Genomic DNA, 21,594 nt, shown 5'->3' with positions numbered 1-21,594 from the left:
TCACATTTAAATTACATTGAATTGTGTTTAAATTATGAGATGATGAGATGGTCATTGTGATATGATAATGAGATGTTAATGTGATGCATTGATGTTATAATTTTGAATTGAGTATGTTGTCATAATTGATTATTGATATCGTTGCTGTTTTATAAGTTGTTTAGCGACGATAATTGTTGTAAGATATTTGTGATGAGATGTGGTGATATATGTATGATCCTTACCATACTTTGAATATTATCATACTTTTCTTTATAATGAATGATATCTCACCCCTTGTGTTTGAGGACAACTGCTTGTAGGTTAATATCATTGGTTATCTTTTATTAATTTTCATTAGGATTAGGATTAAGGGTAGATTATCTTATTTCAGATTTTATTATAAGTATTTTTTAGTATTTAATGTACTCGTTTTTATTAGTTTGTATCTATTGGATTTTTCTAAAGTATTATTTCCTTTTACAATTTGTAGTAATATTTTATTTTCAAGCATTGTTTTTTTAGATATTATTTGAGAAACTCTTGAAGTGGTTTAGTGAAATATATTCCTTATGATAGAGTATTCTAGTTTCTTAAAGATATTGTGAAAATTCTTGAAGTGGTCACTACAAGAAACAAGCTCTCCAGATGCTTAATTTAGTGACGTGATTATCACGTGTTAAAATTATGATTGTTCCGACGTGATAATCACGTCACTACATATTATATTCATAAAATATTACAGACGACGTTACAATTGTGTGTGTCAGCGTTTTTATTTAAAAAAAAATACCGATGTGCATAACACGTCGCTAACTGGAAAAAAAATGGGCGGTGGATTTCAAATGGGGGGAGTTTGAAAATTTTGAAATTCAAACTAGTGACATTATGTCCACGTTGCTAATAAAGTTTTCTGACTCAAACAGACAATGATTAGGCTTTTGTTGACCGTTGCCTTGGTAGCGACGTGATCTGCACGTGTGAAACTAGCGACGTGATTTGCACGTAGTTGACTTGCAGACTTTTGCAACTTTTGCAGTAAATATATGACCGTTGGTGTTTTGCGACGTGTTCTTCATGTGTGAAATAGCGACGTGTCTATCATGTCGCTGGGTATCTTATAAGTTTCCCAGATTTCCTTCACTCTTTGCTCCGTGTTCCATACACATCTTCATTACTCAAATTAACCATTCTTCATCTCTCTCAAACCCATTCTTCATTTCTCTCAAACCCAATCCTCATTTCTCTTCATCTCTTCTTCCCCAATCTCTTCCCCAATTTCATTTCTCCAAATTAACCATTTCAATTACAAGGTATATCTCCGAACCCTTTTAATTTCTTATTTCATTTTATAAAATATGTTATGCAATAATTTTGTTGTTAACAAAAATCTGTTTTTTGTAGGTACTATTTGTGTGTTTGAAGGAGCTCCCAGAGGAACATTTGAAGAAATAATAGAGGAAGATAGAGGTATTTTTAGCGTTTATATTTTATTTAATGTGTTATTAGGTATAGTTTTTGTATTTGTAGGTATAATTTGTTCTGTTATACACTTTAATGTGTTATTAAATCTAGTATACATTTTATTGAAATCTGTTATATATAATTTGTAAATATGTTATTAAATTTGTTATATCTATTATATATAATTTTTAAAATAAAATATACATTTTATTGAAAAAAAATATTAGTTTTAATTTAATATAGTATACATTTATTTTTTATTTAATCTGTTATTAGGAAAATAGAAATAATTTGTATATATAATTTTTAAAATAATATATATATATATATATATATATATATATATATATATATATATATATATATTAGTTTTAATAAAAACAGATTATATATAGATATATATTATTAAAAACATATTATAATAATCTATTTAACAAGATTACTTTTTTAAAGTTATGTAAAACAAGATTACTTTTTTAATAAGGAACTTTCTTTTTAAAAATTTATTTATTTGTTACTTTTTTTTTTACTAAAAAGTATTTATATTTAAAAAATGAAATGTTTTTTATAATAATTTTTGATAGTTTTTTTATCAGTAAATAATAAATTTGATTGATAATTATTAAAAATATATAAAAATAAATATTTTCTAGAAAATTATTAATTTATAATAATATTTTTTATGGGAATTTATAATAATCTTTTATATTAGTTTGGAGAAATGAAATTGGGGAAGAGATTGTGGAATTAATTTTTAATAATTAATTCAATTTTAAATGATAATTAATATCTATTAAAAAATTAAAAAAAAGTTAGAAATTAAAATATTTTGAAAAAGATATTTATATAAATAGATTAATTATTTAACACGAGAGTAAAAAAAAACATGTTGAAAGACTATATAGTAATAGATTATAAAATCTTACTTTATGTTTAAATATTTTTAAAATTGATTGTTATATATAATTTTACTTTAAAAATTGTTTATATGTATTAAAAAATTGATATAGAAAACACCATTGTATAGAAAAAAACAATGTGATGTAGTATTTTTTTTAATACCTAACTTGTTTTAAAATAATATTGTTTTAAAATTTGTTTAGTTACATTGACGTAGTAGGTTGAATGATTTAATATAGTTAAATTTTAATTATAGTTACTAAAAAGATAATGACTGAATATGTGATGTATGGAATATTATTTGTACTATCGTAGTTGGCTGGATGTACGATAGATTGTATCCAGGAAGAAGTGGACTCAAACCCAATTTTATAGAAGGAGTTAACATGTTTATAAAGTGGGCGTTTGCTCAGGAATGTTGTCGAAGCGAAGGGGGAGTTAGGTGCCCTTGTCTTAAATGTGATTGTAGACGTATAATTAGTGACCCAGAGGAAGTAGAACGTCATTTGTATAGAAGAGGTTTCATTGAAAATTATTGGGTTTGGACGTCTAATGGTGAACAACTGCCGATGAACGTGCCAGAGACTAGCAATACGCATGCTTCAAGCAGTCGTCCGACTATGGAACACGTGGAAAATTTTAATCTGATTGGTGACATGGTTGAGGATGCTTTCGGTGTGAACGTGACCTATGATCAACCTGAAGATTTTGGTGGGGAAGAGTTGCCGAATGAGGAAGCACAAAGATTTTATCAGATGTTGAATGAGATGAATGTACTGTTGTTTGAGGACAACCGCTTTGAATATTATCATACGTTTCTTTATAATGAATGATATCTCACCCCTTTTGTTTGAATGTTACCCTTTGTTGGTAACGTGCAGGTAACGACGTGGAGTAGCCGTTTACCTATTAGCTCGAGTCAGTGTGTCTATGCTCTGATACGTAGCATTCGGGGGATGTTTGTGTGTTTCGATTTTGTTATTATTCTCTTTATTTTGAGACATGTTGGATTTGTTGATTGTCATGATTGGCATAGATGTTATGACTTGAATTAATTATGTTCTTTGAATTCCGCTGCGATGTTATAAAGTTGTTTGGATTTGAATGACTAATGATGTATGAGTTTTACTCCATTTAAGTGTTATGTATCCATGAATTATGAGCATGATTTGTGATTTGTTTAAGTTGATATTTTTGATACCTCAAATGATGTTTGTCTTCGAGATTTTGCACTCTGATTTTCCTGTTAATTGCGGGGTAGATTTGGGGTGTTACACAAATCGATTTGCATCTTATTCAAATCGATTACACAATTGATATCTGCACAGATTTTGGAAAACTGAGCAGTGTAAATCGATTTACACCCTGTTTAAATCGAGAATGATGTTTTTTGCCTTTTTAAATTTGTTTTTGGTTCTTCCTCTTCTTCTACTCCTTTCTTTTGATATTTTTTTGAATTACAAGTTTAGAGGTCTAATTCCTCTTCAAATTTAATGGGCTTAGGGTGTTGATGGGATGAAAATCCTAATCCACAATATTAAGTGATTGAACTTGAAGATGAAATGAATCTTTAATGTAATTCCATCTTTTTCTTCTCTTTTATTTTGGTCGATGAAAATTTTCGACATCATTGGAATTCTTTTGAACTCTTGATGAAGATAAGACAATTATCTCTTTTCTTTTCGTGCGGTATTATTTTCGGGGAACGATCTACATATCGTTTCTCTCGCATGCATTAGCATACAAATTGTTATTGACCGGCCTCGCTGTAGGGTGACTTCTATATAAGTTACTTGGCGATTGCTTAACATAGCGCTACATTACTTGTCTCGAATCGGAATAAGATCAAATATGGCAGATATTGTATGCGGTTAGTTTAAGACTTATGAAAGTTTATCGTGTAGCCGCTTTGATTTTATCAAGCTTCTGATGAACTTTCGTTGAATTTAAACCCGGGATCATCATTCACTCACCATTGATCTTCATTTACTAACTACTAACAATTAACAATTAACTTTATTTTTCGCTCTTTATTATATTTCTTTTTATCTTTTTTATGCTTTAGGTCCTTTATTTTCTCATTTATCATTCATCATATTTATGTTTATGTCATTTTCTTCTTTGTCCATTTGAACGTATGTTTATGTTTCTGCTATTTTCTTTTTGTCCATTTGAATGTATGTTTAGTTTCCGCCATTTTCCTTTGATCTATTTGGAGCATATTTTATTTTTGTAAAACAATTAGATTCAGATACACTACACTTATATTCTACGTAATATAATTGTGTCCTCCATTTAACACACAGATACATACAAAAATATTGAGTTTTTCTTTGCATTTACATAATAAGTTGTATAAAGACAAGTGAATGATTTGTATAATACAAACACATTGTGCTTATCAAATTTATCTTCTCTGTTTATCAAATTTATCTTCTCGTTCTTTGGGGAGAACAATTTTTTCCATAAAAGTGTAAGAAAAAGTACCTCCGGAATATTGTCTCCAGGTTCTTCCGAGATAAATTTGTCTACTATCTCTTACAAAACTATTTTTAACCAAAAAAAAAAATCAATCTCCAATGATGAAATTAAAGTTTTTAGCTGTAATGAATGCCGCATCCTTGAACTAAAACTATGTCATTGTTGATTAATCAACCTGCCATTATGATGACACATACAAGAGTTCTTTTATAAATATTGTTATTATTAAGCTCATGCGTGTTTCAATTATTTGATCTTGGAATTAATTTTGGAATATTGCAAAAATATTAATTGTTTGGAAAGTTTATTGCTATCAACCTTTTTTCTTGACTATTTTCCATAGTTCAAATTAATAGTGTTAATGTTTTGCTGTAAAGACAATAAAAAATGATGAAAACAGAAATAGAATATTATCTCCTAAAGTGACTTTCCAAATCCAAAGATAAAATTAATTGTGCCATGGATTAAACAATTTTGAGTGAAGACCCATTTTGGTCCCTCAAAAATATTACAAAAGTCAAATTAGTCTCTCACAAAAAAATTGACCCAACTTAATCCCTTACAAAATTTAACTGGATCATATTAGTCCTTCTGCTAATATTTTTCTCAAATCGGTTTTTTTCTACTTTTAAACCGGCTCTTTTCATAGTTTTAAACCGTGACTGAACTGACACGTTGAATTTTTTTTATTTTTTATTTTTTAAATACTAAATTAATTTTTATTTTTAATTTCATTTTTGAACAGTTATTAATGAATAATATCAAAAAAGGCAAAATTATTTCTTATAAAGTAATTTTTAAATAAATAATTTTCATGATTTCTACTAATATTAACAAATTTTATACATAATTTTTTACCTTGGAGGTCTCAAATCTAAGTCCCTTCAAGTTAAATGATTTTCACTTTACAACTAAACAAATCAATTTCTATCTTTAATAAAAAGACTATCATTTACAATTAGGAAAATCAATTTCTATTGTTAGTAAAGTGACTATTATTTACAACAAGACAAATCAATTTCTATTGTTATTAGTAAAGTGACTATCATTTACAACTAGATAAATCAATTTCTATTGTTAATAAAGTGATTATCATTTACAACTAAACAAATCAATTTCTACGGTTAGTAAAGTGACTATCAATAACAACTAGACAAATCAATTTCTATTGTTAGTAAAGTGACTATCATTTACAAATAGACAAATCAATTTCTATTTTATTAAATTGACTGTCATTTAATCTGAAGAGACTTAGGTTCGAGACCATATTGATACAAATTTTGTATTTTTTATTTTAAATTTAAAATTGTTTAAGATTACATGGGCATGAGTTCAACTCCTTATAAGAAACAATTCTGGCTTTTTTATATTATTAATTTATAATTGTGTAAAAATGAAATTAAAAATAAAAATTTTAAAAATGAAAATAAAATAAAATCCAACGTGGCAATTCAGTCACGGTTTAAAACTAGGAAAAAACCGGTTTGAAAAAAATATTAACAGAAGGATTTATATGATCCGGTTAAATTTTATAAGGGATTAAATTGAGTCTATTTTATTGTGAAGGACTAATTTGACTCGTGTATTATTTGTGAGCGACCAAAATAGGTCTTCACTCAACAATTTTTAAAGTAATGAAGGCCGTTGTTATGCTATAGATTATCTTAAACTCCAAAAGAATTACAATTATAAAAAAAAAAAATATTTTCTGATATTCCAAAGGCAACTGCTGGTTATCCTTTAAGCAATGTTCTATTTAAAAAAAGTAATTTAGTTAACAAATCTCTATCACAATTTGTTTTTTTTTTTTAAATTGCAAGTACAATATTTGTTCCTATTGTATTATTATCTGCTACCGAAAATTTTAAATATAATAAAGCAAATGCAAATTCGTGCCCCAAAGACATAAATTAGTTAATTATTTAAAAAAATATTTTCTTGAAATACGTACATATATTCAATTTTTTTTAAACTTTAAATATGATTTTATTTTCACTTAAATTTTTCTAGTTATAAAATTTTAACATGTGTCCTTATGACACAAATTAACAAGATCCATAGCCCGCCCTCCGCCAAAACCCGCCATACCTCGCCCGGCCAAAACACGCCGCTTTGTCAAATTCCATTTTTTTTAAAGTTAATTCTACTAATTCTAATTCTTGATCGTTTTATTTTATACATTTAATTTTGAATATATGCAATATTTTAAAGTAAAATTTGTTAAAAAATGCTTTATAAAAAATTGTTCTAAAAACTATGTGAAAAATCTAATTAAATTGTAAAAAAAAATCTATTAAAAAATGAAAAAATAAAATAAAAAATATGCGGGCAATCCCGCCGCCAACTAACCCGCCACCTTGGCGGGGCGACCTAAGTTTTTATGCCCATTTTAATTTACGGGCTTGCCCGCCCCGCTCTTTTTTATGGCGGGCATATGACGGGGCGGAGCGGGCCGCCCACTTTGCCACCCCTATTTACAGCCACCGTTGCACTATTGAAAGTCCTCAACGGCTTCCCATCACTTCCAATGGTAGAATTGGAATCATTTCTCATATTAATCTATGGATTTATTGTGCTCCGTATAATTACTTTTTGAATATGTCCAACAGACGAGTTAGTAGTACTCTACAACAAACTTAATCGTAATTGTGACAAACTATATGAAAATGAGTATAATATTAAGTCTTTAGGGATCTAATTTATCCACAAACACTACAAATAGTTCATATATAAGTTGGACACATGAAAAAATATTTATTACAAACTCATAACCTTCATATTATATTTTTCTGGAAGAATCAAATCCCTTACAAACTCTAAAAAGAAATAAATTATGCAATAAAAAAATATAAAACCACGTGGCTCTCAATATATATATATATATATATATATATATATATATATATATATATATATATATATATATATATATATATATATATATATATATATATATATATATACGCACACGCGCGCACACAATCACACATACACTCGTAATTCCAACATTGATATAATATTAAGTCTTTAAACATCTGATTTGTCCACAAACAGTATAAATAATTTCAATATAAGTTGAACATATGATACAGCGTTCATTACAATCTCATAACCTTCATATTATATTTTTCTCGAAGAATCAAATCTCTTATAAGCATTAAAAAGAAATAAATTATGCAATAAAAAATATGAAGTTCTGTGAATCTGGAGAGAAAGTTATTTCTACACGAGTATACAGGTGTGTACGCACGCAAACATTAATACAAAGTCTGAGAGCAATAATTTTAAAGTATTAATGAATACAATTGACAAATAAAAATAAAAATTTAAAAATAAATAATTTTTAATTGAATCATTTAAATTGCTTAAAATTTAAAATTCTTTAAAAATTCTTAATTGCCACATCCAAACACACGTTTGAGATTTATACAATATATTAATTTTTGAACGTATAACTATTTTAAACATTTTGAAAATAAATTACTTTCATAAAATTTATGTGAATGCCACATATCATAATTTATTTACCACATTATACTATATTCAGTAATACCATGTGTCATGCTATATTCATTTCTCTTTTTATTAATTTCTAACTCTCAGATAATTTTATTTTGATAATAGGGATAAGCCTGTATATGTGTCTATATATAGTATTAAAGTGTATGTCTATTTTTTAGAACTTAATTTGTCCTGAAATTTACACTATTACAATGGTTTCAAAAATTTATTTCCTTCTCGTTTTAGTGTTGCTTTCATCTTTTAACTTCACTTTTGAATCAAATATTCTTGAGTCTAATTTAAAAAAAAAAGAAACATTTTAGTAAACAAAGGAAATGTGAATGTCTTTGAACAACACGGTCTTGATTTAAAGTTAAGGGAAGCTGAGAGTAAAAAAATTCAAATAACTATATTAACAAAGATGGTAACTCTAATTTCACAACCATTGCGGAAGCTCTTAGTAGCATCCAACCACAAAATACTAGGAGAGTTATTTTGTTGATTGGGCCTGGTGTTTATAGGTAACAACAATACTCACTCTACAACAATTTATTAGCTTTTACTATTTTATCTTTATATATATTTTAATATTTAAGTAAACTGAATTGAAAATATTCTTGTTAAAATTGTGTAATTTGTTGTGATGATTAATTTGTTTTAGAGAGAAAATTATAATTCCCAAAACATTGCCTTTCATAACTATTGTGGGGGACGCAAAAGATCTAACGACTATCATAGCTAAAATATGTCATGATAGTGACGGTTTTTACTGACCAATTTTAACTTTGGTCTCTAATTCTTTAGTCGCTAATCTCAGTGACGGATATTTTTATATTCATTTAATTCTTTTAACCTTGCTTTATAAAAATCTAATTTATTTTCATATTCTAAAAGATGTTTTGTAATTCTTTCAATTTCAAAATCAACTCCTATTATTAAATAATAATCTAGTCTATCATATAATATTTTTATGTGACCTCTTGTTCTTTTAATTAAACTATTAAGTTCTATAATTCGTAATCTTTCATTAACTATACTCATTTTCTATTTTTAAAATAAATTTTTGTTTTTAAAAATTTAATTAATTTGAATCTTAGTGCTCTAATACCAAAAATGATACCTCATTATTTATTGAAATAATTTTATAATTTATTTTTATTAGCTTAATCATCATCAAAATAGTCCCAAATTTCATCATTTTCTATTAAAGCTAAGTCTATTATAAATTCATCATCATAAAAACTTTCAACTAATAAAATATAATTTATATCACTTTCTAGTGTATAATCTATTTCATTTTCAAAAGTATAGCTTGTGCACATAATTTCCCATATTCTTTACATATTTTTGTTTTTAAGTCATTTGATAAAGTAAATTTCCAAATACATCTTAGTTTTTCATAAAAATCTTTTTCTTTATTTTCAATATTATCAAAATAAGTTATATCTATTTCTTTTATTTTTATAACTATTTCCTTTTCTTTTTCTTTTATGCTAAATTCAGCAATACTCATTTTGTTTAAGTTTATAATCTATTTTTTAAATATGTTGTTAAGTCCTTTACTTGGTTTGAAAGTTTATCAATATCACTTTCTTCAATTTTTTGAGGTTCATAAAATCTAAGTGGCTTTGGTATTTGATTTTTTCTTAACTGTAAAAACTTTGGTTTATTCATAAAAGTTTCTAGCTCAGTTATTTCATTTTTCTTTGGATAATAAATTTTTCCTATATCTTCAAAAAGACTTGGAATATCAATTCTATTATTATTTCTAAAGGTGATACTATGGTGAGAATTAGTTAGTGCATAATTAACACATTAAGTGATTGAAAATATTTTATCTCCTAATCTCATTAAATTTCCTCTAAGGAATTTGTGTTCAAGAGTTAAAGTTTTCTCTAATCTTTGAGTATTTAAAGATATTCCAACATTTGGATGTATTTCAAATTTTAGTTTACCATAAGCTAAATTTTCTTCTACTACTTCAAGTATTTTATCTACTGGGTCTATAATTCTATCATCTTTTAATATTAGTTCTACTGGAGAATTTATTCCTTCTTGAAAAGTTGCTTTGATTAATACTTGCACTGCTCCTATATGAATATATCCTATTTTATTTCTATGTTCATCTTTCTTTATATTTTTATTAAGTTCCATGAGTTTCTTTTTATTTAATAATTGTATATAGGTATGTCCTTAGGCATCTGCTATATCAGTTGGTGTTTCATTAATTATTTTACCATAATATATAACTAGTAACAAACTCGTGCATACGCACGGGTTCTGGTCTGATACGCGCATTTATTTACATAATATATTTAATTTAAATAGAATATTTAAAATGAAAAAATATTTAGATCAGTAATAAATTTCTCTTTTTTCCTCTTATATCATTCTTGGATCATAAATATTTGAATCATAAATATCATCTTTCTTATATATAAATATGTAGACAAGAATATATTTTTTCCCGTATTCAAATATTATTTTATGTTTAGGTATCATTTACAAAAATATTTGGATCAATTGTAAATTTTGTATATAAAAATATTTAGATCAATAATAGATTTTTTCTCATATACCATTTTTGAATAAATTTTTTATGGATCTAAATACCTAATACAAATACAAATATACAAATAGATTTTTGAATAATAGATTTTTTCTCATATACCATATACAAATATTATTTTTGTTTAGGTATCATTTATAAAAATATTTGAATGAATAGTAAATTTACGTATAAAAAAATATTTAGATCAATAATAGATTTTTTCCCGTATATCATTTTTGAATAAATTTTTTTTGGATCATAAATTCCATTTTTCGTATATAAAAATATTTAGATCAAAAATAGATTTTTCCCGTATTTAAATATTATTTATGTTCAGTATCATTTACAAAAATATATGAATCAATAGTAAATTTTTTTATATAAAAATATTTAAATCAATAATAGACTTTTTCCTGTATACCATTTTTGAATTAAATTTTTTGAATCATAAGTACCATTTTTCATATAGAAAAATATTTAGATCAATAAATTTTTTTCCCGTAGACAAATATTATTTATGTTTAGGTATCGTTTACTAAAATATCTGAATCAATATTAAATTTTTGTATATAAAAATATTTAGATCATTAATAGATTTTTTTCCGTATACCATTTTTTAATTAAATTTTTTTGGATCATAAATACTATTTTTCATATAGAAAAATATTTAGGTCAATTATAGATTTTTTCCCGTATACAATATTATTTATGTTTAGGTATCGTTTATAAATATATCTGGATCAATAGTAAATTTTTGTATATAAAAATATTTAGATCATTAATAGATTTTTTCCCGTATACCATTTTTGAATTAAATTTTATTGGATCATAAATACTATTTTTCGTATAGAAAAATATTTAGGTCAATTATAGATTTTTTTCCGTATACAATGTTATTTATGTTTAGGTATCGTTTATAAATATATCTGGATCAATAGTAAATGTTCGTAAATAAAAATATTTAGATCCATAATAATTTTTTTCCCGCATATCATTTTTGAATTAAACTTTTTGAGATCATAAACACCATTTTTTATATAGAAAAATATTTAGATCAATTATAGATTTTTCCCGTATACAAATATTATTTATGTTTAGGTAATATTTACAAAAATATCTATATCAATAGTAAATTTTCGTATATAAAAATATTTAGATCAATAATAAATTTTTTTCCCGTATACCATTTTTGAATAAAAATTTTTGGATCATAAATATCATTTTCCGTATATAAAAATATTTAGATCAATAATAAATTTTTTCCGTATACAAATATTATTTTTGTTTAGATATCTTTTATAAAAATATTTGAGTGAATAGTAAATTTTCGGATAAAAAATATTTATATAAATAATAGATTTTTTCCTGTATACCATTTTTGAATAAAATTTTTTTAAATCATAAATAATATTTTTCTTATATAAAAGTATTTAGATCAATAATAGATTTTTCTGATACATATATTATTTATGTTTAGGTATCATTTACAAAAATATATGAATGAATAGTAAATTTTTGTATACAAAAATATTTAGATCAATAATAATTTTTTCCCTTATATTATTTTTTATTAAAATTTTGTGGATCATAAATACCATTTTTTTTAAAGAGTAAATGGAGTATAGAGAGATTAGGGCAGAAAACTAAAAAGGTGAAGAGAGAGAAATAATGGTGAAAATAGGTATACAAAAAGTAAGAAAGGGTACAAAAAGTAAGGAAGGGTACAAAAATAGGTGAATAAAATATTAAGATATAATGAACAATTGTGTGGATAGACCAAAAAACCAACAATTTTAATAGGTGTATAAAAAGTAAGGAAGGGTAATTTTGTAAAAACCAGAGCCACTTATTTTCTTATATTATAGATATTATCCTTTTAGTTAAATCTTTTCATTATTCCTCCAATTCTATCTTTTCCCTTCATATTTGCATCCTTAGTTAAATCTAAGTCTTCCTTTTGTATTTTTTGAAATAAGGTTGGATCTATTAAAATACTTCCTTCGTAATTTCCATCTTCTTCAGTAATATGTAAATGTTCTATATCATTTACTATTTCTTTTTCCATTTTTGTTATGCTAGACATATAAGAAAATTATAACACTTAATAAAAGTAAGTAAGTAAAGAAATTATACCTGCTCATGATTTCTTCAGAAATTTTGGTCCACCGCTGCTTCCGTAAGTTTATGTGAGATAGTTGATCAATAGATATATATGTTGTGTAATTTAATTGAATGATTCTTGAATAAGTAGAAACATGGTTTTATTGATATAAGTTTACGTTACAACAATGCACACAAAAGGTGCCAAGCTAAATCCTAAAAGGATTAGCATATGTTTCTAAAGAGAAACTTACACAGAGGTTGTTTTCTACAACTTGCTTCTTCCCATCGTAGAAGCACTTATTTATAGCCCTAAACACACATTATAATATTATTTTCTATTTACAACAATGCATAGTACTATTCATCTATAGTACCACTTATTTAAAACACTTAAATACTACATGACAAATGACTTTACTTTTTATCTACTTCATGACTCTATTATTACTTCCCCTTATCCTCACCTTCATGACTCTATTATTGCTTTCCTTTATCCTCATCTTCATGACTCTATTATTGCTTCATCCTTGTCCTCATCCTTAAGACACATAAACTTTTCTAGACACTTAGTCACTTCCATGGCATCTTTTTCTTGAAAACATCTTTCACATGCATGATTTTCACTCTTTTTTATATTTGAACATAACTCCTTAAGTACACATGGCTTATAATTCATTGTCTCCTTATCAAATGCGTAGAATGGTAGCTCAAAAGATGTCAATAAATTGATATCTCTATCCTTTAGTACCTTTCCACTTGTCTTGCTTAGTAGTAGGAGATTAGGTGCTTTGTACAATACTTTCATACATGAATTCTTTCCAATAGCTTGACATTGAAAGAATATGCTTGAAAGTTGATTGGATAAAATTATATTTAAGTGATCATCATCATACATTTCTTCTTTTGAGTCATCTCTTAAAGGAAATTGATTATTGCTTACTCCAATGAAGACAAAATGCTTGGCTGGTTGATTCGTTGTAAAATACGGATAGGCTGAATAAAATTTTAAATAAATATTTCTTTCTCCAGCAATATTCTTTTTAAAATTCTGGACTGATTCTTTAAATTATATGGGAAAAGATTAATTTCTTCCAGATTTTTACTTAAATAAAGGCATTCAATAAGTCCAAATTGGAACTTATTAAATGTTAGTAATTGGGATGCTCCTAGTGTAATTATAGCTTTTACTCCAAAAAGCTTTCTATCCACCATATAGAAACAATTAGTATTTTCTTTCTCGGTCCAGTAAGTAAGTCTTTTTAAATTCTCCTTGAATTTTTCTTCAGAGAATTTAACCTGATTTTCATGCTCTTTTCGAGACATAATTGGCAAATTATCCAGGGAAGAAGGGATTCTTCCTAAGATTTTCATGGATGTTCTTTCTGGTGCATTATTCTTTGTTGTTTCTGAAAAATTTCTTGGGCCAAGATAAATCTCTTTTCTTGATTTTTCTGATTCTCTATGATCATTCATTGTTTTTTCAGCTTCTTCTTTGGTGGCATACCCTTTATAAGTAACTCCTGAGATTTTTGTACAGTGAGGGGCTGCTTTATACCATTCATCATAAATTCCTGGAAATGGTCCGTTAAATACTACATACCATTTCTTAGGTTCCTTTAATTTAATCTCTTCAAGTGGATTCTTCATTCTAAGTTGGGATTTTATAATTTCTATTTCCTTATCGATTAATTCCACTTCCTTTCCAATCAGTTCTTGCTCTTTTATTTTGTGAATTCTTAGTGCTTCTTTTAACTCCAATTGTTGTTTCAAAATTTCTTCTGAGATTCGTTCCATTCTCTAGAAAGTATATCTGCAAGTACGTTCTTTTCGCCTTTAATGTGAGTAATTGAGTAATTATATTCAGCTAGTTTCATCTGCCATCTTATAAGTCTCCCTTGCTTGTAAGTTCCTTTATGATTAATATTTTTGAAACCTGCAACATAAGTAGAATCGGTTCTAACAATAAATTCTTTGTGAAGAACATAAATTCGATGTTTTTCTAACATCCGAATTAATGCTAATGTTTCTTTTTCATGAGTAGGATAATTAATTTCACTGTCTGAAAAGGTTCCAGACATATATCTCCATAGTAATTCTTTCTTTTGTCCAGGGGGCTTAGCCTTCATAACACCTCCCCAGCATTCATTTGATGCGTCAGTTTCAATAATAATTAGATCATCATCTGATGGATGATATAATTCAGGAAGATCTCGACATAAATATTTCAATTTAGTAATAAGTATTTTGTCTTCTTCGGTCTATGACCAAATAGCATCCTTCTTAAGTTTTTGTTGAAGTAATTTTCTTTCAGCTGCAAGATTTTTAATAAAACCTTCATTTGAAATATATGTTAGAAATCCAAGAAATCTTTGTAATTCCTTTTTGTCTTTTAGTTTAGTGGGAAAATTTTGAAGTTTTTCTAATACACTACTAAAAAATTCGCTTTTAGTGACCGATTTAGTGACTGAAAAATTTTGGTCACTGTAGTGACCGAATTAGCCACCAAAATTTTATATTTATGAGCAAATTTTAAGAGGTCACTAAATCGGTCACTAAAATAAATCAGCCACCGATTTAGAGACCAATATTTTGTGACCGAAATTTTGGTCACTATAGTGACCAAATTAGCCACCAAAATTTAATATTCATGAGCCAATTTTAAGTGGTCACTAAATCGGTCACGAAAAATATTTTTATATACAATTTAATTTTTATATATAAATTAGAGACCGAAATTTCGGTCACTAATATTTTTTTGTCTTCTTTTTATATTTTTAATCCTCTTTATTATTTTACTATTTCCTTTCTATTTTTTTTAAAGATTTTAATTCTCTTTCAAATTTTAAATTTTTTACTAAAATTTTCATATTTTTATTGTTTTAACATATAATATATTTATAAAAAAAATATATGTATATATGTTTAAATATAAAATATAACAATAGTTGTTAAGTGGTGTAGTGGCAAGTTGTTATAAAAATACACGGAGGTCACAAGTTCGATTCTTAGGTATCTCAAGTTTTAATTTTATTTTATGAAAAAGAACACTAAAATCGGTCTCTAAAATCGGTCACTGAATTCGGTCACAAATTCGGTCTCTAAATTTCGGTCACTAAATTCGTCGCAAAAGCTTAGCGACTAGCACTTTTTCAACCGAAAAGTAATGGTCGCTAAATCGGTCTCTAAACGTTTTAGTGACCGATTTTTATGCTTTTTCGGTCTCTAATTCGGTCACTAAAAGCGAATTTTCTAGTAGTGATACATGTTTTTGCATTATTATTTTCCCTTTTTCAATTTCTAATCCTAAATAATTGATTTTATTTTGAGCTACTATAGCTTTTTTCTTATTTAATACTACTCCATGTTCTAAACACCTATTAAGTACTAATTCTACCTTTTTAAAGTGATCATCTAGATCCTTATTTGAAAAAACTAATATATCATCAATATAAATAAGACAAAAATCTTTGAATTCTTTAAGGATAGGGTCCATTCTGCGATGGAAAATACCCGGTGATTGTTTCATTCCCATTGGAAGAACATTCCATTCATATTGACCTTGAGGACAACTAAATGTTGTTAAAGCCTTAGATTCTTCTGATAATCGTATTTGATAAAATCCAGATTTACAATCAAAAGTATTAAACCAATTCATATTTCTAACTCTTTCAATAATTAAGTCCTTTCTTGGAAGAAATCACCTTCCATAGCATCATTTATTTGTTTATAATTAATTACCATCCTTCTCTTTCATCTTTTAATCTCATTATGATTTTCAACGTAAAATACTGGTGCTGAATGTTTACTCTTTGAGGGTCTTATTAATCCTTTTTCACACATTTGCTTAATATCTTTAGCAAATTCATCTCTATCTTGTTTTGTGTATATAATGGGTTTACATTTAATTTCTTTTGTTGGATCTTTTAGTTTCAATTCAACTAGTTCCATGTTTTTATTATTAATTTTAGGATCTAGTGGGTTTTCTCTACACACTTTATCTAATAGTTCTTCAATATGTATTGGGATTTTTCTTCCTGGTCTAAATTAATTAATGCATAACGCATTTTTCTACAAATTAAATCTATAATTTCACCACGTTTTAGTCTGGAGAGCTCTGATTGTCTTCTTGAATAAATTGTTTGTGAGGAATGAATAATAGGGATATCTATAATTTCTTTTAGTTGTTTTTCCTTTAATATATGGAGCCTTAATCGATATATACTCTAAGTATTGGCAAAAGGGGGCATATAATCTTAAGAAATTATTTCCTATTATTATCTCTGTCATACCCCAAAATTTGCCCATACTATTTCTCTTATACAAAATCAATCAATACATGAAGCTCCAATACACACTCTCCTAAACAACAATCCTCAAACTAGGGTTTTGATTTTCTCAAAGTAAAATCAACTTCTGATACCTCAAGTGAACTTCAAAACACTACCATAAGCCTAACAAGGATCCCTAAACTCATCTTCATATTTTTGAGAATTTTATTTACATTTATTTGGATTTTATTCAATTAAAAGTTAAATAAACTAAATAAAATACCAAAATAATTAAATTCAAATGCATGGTTTTGGTTTTAATTATCTAAAGGCCCAAACAAAACCAAGCAAAGGTCCAAATTTCGTGAAGGGTACTATGTGAAAGAGGTGATGTCAATTTAGAAAGATTTTGAATGATTTTTTTAACCTAATCTTTTCTCTTTCCAATGACTCAATATCCAAGCCCACAAAGAACCCTAATTTGGTCCTCATATATAGCAAAACACGTTCAGCATGGAAGAAGGAGGATTGGCAGGTTCTAAAAACACAAGCTCGGTGCCTATAAAGGAAAAAAAAAATCAAAATCACTTTTGGAGTTGCAGCTTGATTCAGGACGATTGGAAGACGCCAACATGTTCATGAAGGATCACTGAACGATCTACCATCACTTTCAAGCTTCGGAGCCTCAAGAACGTGTACGGATACTTCACGGTTTGAACAGTTCTTCTTGGTCTCGATTACATGATTTCGCGCATCATAATGGAATTTAAATTGCATATTATCCATTATTATGATGTTTATAACGATTCTGGGCTGTTAATTGGCTTGTTGCTTGTTTATCTCATGGTTTGCCATTAACGAGTTTTAGGGTTTCGTTTTTAGGATTTTACATTACAGGTGAAATTGGGACAAATTGAGGCCATGTCTGAATTCTTAAGGACGAACCGAACCTAGCCATGGTCTCAGTTGGAATTTTGGCTTCATATTCGTATTTTTAACATATTGCAGAGATATAGTGACGGAGAAAAAGTGTAGCTATAGGCTGTGGCAACAGTTTCAGTCCGTAGCTACAGTTCTGGTAAAAAATAAAAGCTTGAAGATGACGACGATGGCCTGAGCGCGAATCCCATTTTGAATCTGCCATTTTGGTTAATTTTTAAATATATTATATGTTGTTTGTTTTGTTTACAACGTGGAAAAATGGCCCAGCGGAGAATGAATGCGTCCTAAGATCTTGATGCGCAAGGGCAGGGGTTCGATTCCTGCCTCTTGCATTCTCTTTTGGAATATTTCTTTGTATGGTCTTGCAGATAAATCCAGCGTGTGCATCCTCGTCATCCGCATGGTACACCCTCATATCACACCCGTCAGATCATCTCTGTTTCAGATCTAACATATTTAATATATATTATTTATAATAATAGTTATTTAATTTAATTTAATTATCAGAATACTTTTAAAATTCACATTTATTTTATTTAAATGCCAAAAACTCATAAAAAATATCTTTTGCCTGATTTTATTTTCTTTATCCGATTTAATTAATTAGGTTGAAAAACCAATAATTAATTAAATTGATCTGGTTTATTCTATTAACTATAACTCGTTTGTGCCCGAATCAGGGTTTGTCGTTTGACCAGTCATACACTAAAAGATTTTTCTTTGTTCTCTCTTCTCAGGATTAGCAATATGATTCCTCTCTCCTACGCGCCCCATCAATCGAAAGCTAAGTTTTTAATTCTTTTCTTATTTAAATATTATTTTACTTTTATTTGTTACCTTTTCGCCCGAAATAGGGTTTGCCTTGAACTAGCCATACACTCACTGCTTTCTTTTTCTTTTGTCAAAACTTTAATGGTCAGGGTCAATGCTTCATGCTCAAGGCAAACCTCTGCCCATCGACCTTCGCCAATCGAAGCTAAAGGTTTGTCAAGTTGCCAAGGCTACGAATGTTGGTAACCCTAAAACCCTGTTTGTCTCTATTATTACTTATGTCAGACCCTATTAAGGGATCCGCTGGTTTCATTGTCCCTTTCCCCTATTATTATGTAACTGTTTACTGGTTGTATTGTTTGGCCTTGAAGGCACTTAAATTGTGATATTATATTACTGCGTGGTTAGTAATTTAGGGAGTGCAAACCATGAACTGAACATAGATCACCTAATTACAAGATAAATGTAATCGAAGTTAACCACGTGATTGTTGCACCCACACACCTTTAGGGTAATCCCTTTGGTTGCCTTTGTTGCCTGTTGCCTTGTTGCTATTAAGTGTACTAAATAGTCAAAGTCCCTCGATTCCGAGGATACCTAAGCAAAACAAATGTTGCCCTAAGTTCATTATCATCATCAATTTTGTCCCACGATGTTGCCTTATATGATGATTGTCCCAATTGCTAAGGTATCCTCGCATGATGCCTAAAAAGATTAATGACTATTATATCATTCCCTTAGACTACCTACCCTCTTTATGGCATGGGACAGTCTTATGGCGAACGATTACTCGATGACCCTTAAACATCCAATTGAAAGACTTCCTGCCCTTTATGGCATGGATAGATCCTTTCGCCTCGAAAAGCTAAAAGAACAAATTTTTAAAACTTAGGGTAGTTGCTACTAATTGCTTGCTCTAAAAGTCAAAACTCTTTTCCCACTCTTTTCAAATCAAATTCAAAAAGACTACGCTTATTTACAAGCTAAAGTTCTTATTCAAAATTTCTATTCATACACTACTTTTCAAACAAATCAATTCAAACAAACAAAGTGAGCTAAGCAATTAAGAGCCCATGGATAACCATGGATGCAAAGGGTGCCTTACACCTTCCCTTTGCATAACTTACCCCCCGAACTCAAAATCTTTTCAAAAGGTCTTTCCTGTTCTTTTTGCCTTTCCAATTGGATAAAATAAAAGTCGGTGGCGACTCTTGCTTACCGCGACATTTTCGATCGATAAAAAGTCAGTTCACCGTATTACAGAACTTGCGATTCTGCTGGGGATGCTTTCGATTAAAAAGAGGGGTTACCTTAGAGTTAGGTTCGATTAAAAAGAGGGGTTACCTTAGAGTTAGGATTCACTTTAATTGTTTGATTTGTTTGCTTTATATTCTAAAGGGTGTTTTGGGTATTCTGCTGTGTGAAAGATCCTACACCCGGATCTAGTGTACCTTAGGTATGTGGCATGAGACCAGGGAGGCTGTACGACATGTATCGTTATGGTTGAACTGGTGGCCACCGTTAGTGCGATGCTTTGGTTTGTCCTGATGGCCCTTGAATATGATCGAGGAGACATTTGGCTACCGCGTGGTGTCACAAACACTAATTCGCCCTTAGAACCTTAGTTGAACTTGACCTTGGCCTATAGGAAGTAGCGAGATGGCTGGCTTTGGATTCCTGACTGAAGCTGGTTGATACTCGATGCTACACTCATTGAGATTGGACTCAAGGGATGCTTTTGGCTGGCCGATTGTGCGCTATGTTGAGACAATGCCCACGAGAAAGATCAGGGATATGAGCACCGTAGAACCCGATCTTTATCTAGGACAGGTTGAACCAACTAAACTTCAGTGGGGATTGTACTTACCTACGAACTTCACGCAAGCCTTTAAACCTAAGGGCACTTGTGTGACTTGTTTGTGCTGGCTACTAACCCTTTGGTTTTCTTGCAGGTTTTGTTAAAGACTTGTTTGCCCTCACTATTCCATGTTGTTCCTAATAAGTTGCATAACATACTAACCTTTGTTTCCTTGCAGGATTCGCTTGTAGGACATTTCATCCTCATTACCTTATGCTCTAACCCTTTTATTTCCTTGCAGGGATTGTCTGTAGGACACCTAGTCCTTATGACCTTATGCTTTACTTAATGCATTGCATCTGCATTACATCATGACATCATAACATAGCATGTTAGCTAACCCTTTCAAGGATCTTAGGGATTTAGGACACAATTTCAGGTACTCTTATCAAGGACTAAATTCCTTTCAAGGGGCAAGAGGATTTATTTTCCTCTAGCCACATACCTTCCGATTCAAAGGTTTAGCACCTGACAAGGGGCAAGAGGATTTACTTTCCTCGGGCCATGTATCTTCAAATTCAGAAGTATCCCGAATCAGAGGCGATGACCCACTCGATATGGTGAGCTCGATTGTCAAAGAAGGATGTTCAAAAACGGAATTCAGAATTCTTCAGACGAAAATGCAACCAATCTAAATTTCCTATAGATCCTTGAAAACATTACATTTGCATTCATAACATCGCATAACATGTCTCTCGTCCTTCCTCGCTGTTTATTTCAGCACAAATGGATCTCGAGCAATCAGTCATAAATCTTCAGGCTCAGAATAACCAGTT

This window comes from Vicia villosa, linkage group LG2 (assembly GCF_029867415.1).
Source record: "Vicia villosa cultivar HV-30 ecotype Madison, WI linkage group LG2, Vvil1.0, whole genome shotgun sequence".
In the NCBI taxonomy this organism is placed as follows: domain Eukaryota; kingdom Viridiplantae; phylum Streptophyta; class Magnoliopsida; order Fabales; family Fabaceae; genus Vicia; species Vicia villosa.
Note: the sequence above shows the minus strand (reverse complement) of the source record.